A 5,325-nucleotide genomic window follows, 5' to 3' on the forward strand; every position below is an offset into this window, starting at 1 on the left:
AGTTAATCATCATGACCTCGCAATACATTTCAAGCCTTATGGCCCAAATTAATTCAGTTCCTTGGAGTCCCCTGGTCATCTGGATGTGCTTTATAGTCTTATTCTATGGGGAGCTTATTTGTTTATTTAAATTTGTTTCTCTCTTGTCTTGGTGCACCCTCTCTTCCTCCCTTCCTTGCTTATCCAGACAGCTCCCACTGTTCTTTCAAGTTTCAGTTGTGACAAGGAAGTCCTTTCCATCCCCCAAATCTGAGTAGATACCTATTTTTGGTGCCACCATAGCTCACTGCACAGACCTGTATCACAACCCCTGCTACAACCACAGAAACCTCAGTTTACTTTCTTGCAATGTGCTCCCATCCCATTCCCAATTCTCTTATTTGATCATCATGGAGTAAGTGCTGGATAAATTATTGACAAAATAATAAAGGAATAAATAAAATTAAGAAACAGGTGAGCCAGGAGAAACGACTATAGGCTTGTGTTATTGTTATTGCCATTAATACCATAGTTAGTATTAAATTTAATTTTCTCTCCAAAGCTTTTCATGGATAAATTTTTTTCTAAAAGCATTTGCTTCAGCCTAGTACTACTATGGACTCCAGTCTAACTTTCCCATCCAACCAAACTTCCTTAGCCAACACCTTAATCTCTGGCAATAGTCCCCACCACTCAGCCGAATTCTCCCTGAAGGCTTTCATTCTCATTTCTGTTCCTACTTTTTAACCTAGTATCGTTCAATCCATTTGTGGTTGGTAAGTATGATGAATGGGTATTCACGAGTTTGTGTGAGATGTGCCTCCCTCAAACTTTGTAACAATGGTAGCACATTATCTATCTCAAGTGAAAAACAAAAACAAAAACTAGTATTGCTCCACCTACGTCTTTCTAAGTCTGGATTAAATCAAGCAATTGTGAACATTTATACCTTCTACTCACTGTTAATCTCTACAAACTTTTTTTCTTATCCTATTATTTGTAGCTAATACTTGGGATGACTAGATTTGAGTGATGAGTCCACCAACTGTGTAATTTTAACTTAGGAAAGTAGTTTACTTTCCCTGAACCTTCATTTCCTCATCTAAAAATGTCACTATAATCATAATTTTGCCTCAAAGTTGTTAGAACTATTTACCAATAGGCATATGAAAGCATCTAGCACAAGTCCCAGTATATAAGGAGTCAGTGGATATTTATTACCCATGTATGTCTTAAAATCCAATGATCTTAGACAGTCATTTGTCAATGTCTTTATTAAAAATTTGTATAATAAGAATCTGCTTTTCATTTAACTCAATTAACTATTTCAAATACTTCCCATTTTTAAATAAGATTTACACTAATAATTCTTTATAAGTTCCTTTTCTTTAAATACAACAATGCAGTAATTGTGTTGGCAGCCCTGCATTTTGTAAGTACTTGTCTCTTTGAAATGCAATCACCATCTGCTTGCTATTCACACTTAGTTCCCACTTGCTGCTTGACCTCTTTTAAATAGGCACATTCATTTGCATCTTCAAATTTGTTCATTTTATTAAGTCATTGACTGCATTAGCAATGTGTGTGACCAGTGGAAAGTACTCATGGCCAAGATGGGTCAAACCAGGACAGAGTGGTTTGGCATCTTCAGGAAAGACAGTGGGAAGAGATAAAGAAAGGATTCAGGAGAGAGAAAAAAAAAAAAAAAAGGAAAACAAGAGTAAAAATGTCCTCAGCCAAATCTATGAAGAAGAGATTGGACCAAATTTTCTAAAGCTTATCAAGCTACAAACACCTTTAAACCTGAGCACATTTAGGGCAGAATTTGATACAAAGTGACAGATTATTTTGCAAACAGAAGCAACAACTAATTACCATGTCACAAGAGTTTCATTGTTTCCCAGCCATTTTAGTTAATGCAACATTTAATAACTGAAATTGCAACTTTTTTTTTTTAACTAAACTTCTTTATTTGGAATATGAGGAATGAGAACATAAAGAATTTTGCTCTCTTTCAGTCTTTCTACTTAACACTAGAATATTCAATATGCCTAATAAAAGCTTTTGTAATTTTGGTAGCAGAGTAAATAGAGAGGTATTATTATTTGGAAAAAACAAAGGAACTTTACTTGAAACTAAATAAATTATCTTATACTTTCTATAGCAAGACGCTAAATACAGTGATTTAACGAGTATTTGGCAAATACATTTTGTAAAGAATTATTTATTAATGACCCGCCAGTAGATTTTATTTTGGTCTAGAAAATTCTGTAAAACTGTCTGCATCTATCAAGTCAAGTGGGTAATGTCTATATTATAAACCAGAAAATTAGATATCACTAATCCTGAAATTGTCAAAGTTATTTTGTTTTTCCCATTGTATATTCATCACTGGAAAAGTATTGTTAGCAGAAATCTATGGGAAAAAAATCTCATGTAAATTCCAAAAATTGAAAATGAAAAAAATCAAATTGTAAACAAAGCCTTAAACTTGCTTTCATCCATTCACACTTTTCACAGATACTTTTTATGTTTATATGTGCTGAGCATTGTCCCACATGAAGCATAAAGGCAATTGAATTTTAATGGAGCTACTCAAGTTCTTTGACAATGACCACTGGGGTTATTTTCAATCTTTCCTTCCTGTTAAAAGGGAATTCATGAGAGATTGGTGTGCTGAATTAAAGCACTTACTGAGGTCAGTTTCCCTTTCTTAGATTTTTCTGAGATAGTTTACAGTGCTTTACCTGGAGATACTTAAAAATGGCTTTGTATTTCTGATAATTCCCATTGATTTTTTTTTTCTTTCCTTCCTTCCTCTCTATATTTCTGTTTTATGGCCACCAAGAACTTCAGTTTCTTAGTGGCAGCAGCACTACATGAGTTACCATGGTAACAATGCATTTTGGGGGATAACAAATATAAGTAGGCCTGTACTATGTCAGAACATTGGTTGTTAATTCCTGATAGGGATCTGAAATTGTGTACAACAAGCTTTTGTTTTGAAAAAGTTCCACTTTGTTGTTGTTTTATTTTAAATATATATTTTGTTAATTGCATACTTGCAGCTTATTCATTAGAAACACTTTTTAACAGCCATTTAAAGGTAGTCAGAGAGAGAATAAAAATGTATTACTTAAAGGCAAAAGTTATTTAATAACTAATAGAAGGGGCTAAACAGTTATGCAAAAAAGATCAAAATAACATACAATTTTATGTTGAGGATTTAAAAGAGATTTTTTTTATTGATCTCTTAAATTCAGGGAGCAGAGGAATGCATAGTTAGTATTTATTGAATCATAACATCCTGTGGTAGTAAAATAGAATCAAAGAATATAAGAGCAGAAAGGATCCTGGTAAGCTATCTAAATCCAAAATTGCACAGTGAGTTGGGGCAAAGTCCTATCTTGAAATGATTCCTTTTCATTCCCAGTCCATTATTTCCCCCATGAAATCTTGGAGTGTTTCAGTGAATAGTGTTTAATAATTAGGCACCCTATTCTCTGCTGCTTTGTTGCCATAGCCACCACCTCATCACCTATTACCTGGAATATGGCATATGATCCAAATTCTTATCCTAGCCTTCAGCCTTGACCTCTCCAAACTGTCTTCCACATTTCCATAGTAAAATCTCAGTTCCTCAAAGTATGTGGCATAGCAGGACCTATTTGTTTTAACTTGCTTTTCATCTGGAATCACAGAGGTTAAATTTCCTGTCTTCCAGATAAGGACTTGTAACTCTTTGCTCATCTTAGTGTCCAGGCTACACTTTAACCCCATCAGCTCTTTTTCAATGGTCATAATATATAGTTCCTTCATCATCCTGATTGTACTATCTGCAAACAATAATACTCTTTGGCAATTTTAGATGCAATGATAAGTCCTGGAAATGTTCTTTTTTTTTTTTAAGATTTATTTTATTTATCCCCCCCACCCGGTTGTCTGCTCTCTGTGTCCATTCACTGTGTGTTCTTCTGCATCCACTTGCATTATCAGATGGCACTGGGAATCTGCGTCTCTTTTTTGTTGCGTCATCTTGCTGAGTCAGCTCTCCGTGTGTGCTGCACCACTCCTGGGCAGGGTGTGCTTTTTTCATGCAGGGTGGCTCTCCTTGCAGGGTATACACCTTGTGTGGGGGGCATCCCCGTACAGGGATGGCACTGCATGGCATGGTACTCCTTGAGCGCAGCAGCACTGCACATGGGCCAGCTTACAACACAGGTCAGGAGGCCCTGGGGATCGAACCCCAGGACCCTCCATGTAGTAGATGGACACTCTATTAGTTAAGCCACACCCACTTCCCTAGAAATGTTCTTAATTGCTTTTAAGAGAGAGAGGTAGGAAAGTATTATTATCATTTTTTACAACAAAAACATTATTGTTAGATAATAATAGTAACAACCAGTTATTAATATTTTTTTAAAGCAAGGGCCTGTACTAATAATTTTATATATACTGCCTCATTCAAACCTCTAAACAACACTTTGAAGGAAATATGATGACTGAAATTTAACAAAGGAGAAAACAAAACTTCATAGAGAAGTGCCTTGCCCAAGACCAAAAAATTCTCATGTTTCTGACTCTAAACTATGTACTATTGCAACAGAAATATTTTTTTAAATAGTTGAAGATTCAATGCCTCACATATGGCTTACTTTTATAGGATTTCATTACCACTTAAAAATAAGTTAGATTCTATCTTTTCAAGGCATACTGTTTACTATAATCGATTAGAGCTACCCTAGCCTAGTTAGTTATGCTGTTTGCTTTCCCTCAACTCTTATCTACTTTTGTCCGTTTGAAATGTCAGCTTCTGACTGAAGTGAAATAAAGAAGGAAAAAAAAAAAAAAATGAACCTCATACACCTTCTTTACTTTCTCATAAATTTACCAACGTCAAATTCTATATTAAAATAATTCAATTACTACTCTATAATTCCATATTAGAGATTTGTTTGCCTTAGTGGAACCAAACAAGGGCATGGATGTATAAAAATAGAGGGAGAAAAATATTCTAAGTCTCTGGATGTATGAATTCTGTTTCGTGATTCATTCTTGGCTAATGGAGGGTTGGCACAGTACAGTTTGTATATGCTGTTGTCTTCTTGGCAAAGGCAGCTACAAGAATCATATTGAAAAAATTATCATTTTGATTGTGCTTCAAAATACATTTTTCACATGCAATATACTATGTTATGATGAAGACTAACCTATAAAACCTATTCTTGGAAGTCTGATTATTGTTTGAGAAGGAATGTATGAAAGAATTTTGAAAACTGTTACTGCCATAGAATTTTTAAAGTTTTGAATCAACTTTGCCTTCCTGAGGTATTTCACACCAAGAGG

The 5,325-nt window shown here is 34.8% G+C and overlaps 1 non-coding gene across 1 annotated transcript; it reads left to right on the forward strand.

The window, feature by feature from the left end:
• The first annotated feature begins 740 nt into the window (after window positions 1-740).
• Window positions 741-844, forward strand: LOC111762305 (small nucleolar RNA U13). Its single transcript, XR_002795447.1, has one exon. It is a non-coding gene; the product is annotated as a small nucleolar RNA U13 (small nucleolar RNA).
• The last annotated feature ends 4,481 nt before the right edge of the window (window positions 845-5,325 follow it).

Source organism: Dasypus novemcinctus, chromosome 18 (assembly GCF_030445035.2).
Source record: "Dasypus novemcinctus isolate mDasNov1 chromosome 18, mDasNov1.1.hap2, whole genome shotgun sequence".
Taxonomy (NCBI): domain Eukaryota; kingdom Metazoa; phylum Chordata; class Mammalia; order Cingulata; family Dasypodidae; genus Dasypus; species Dasypus novemcinctus.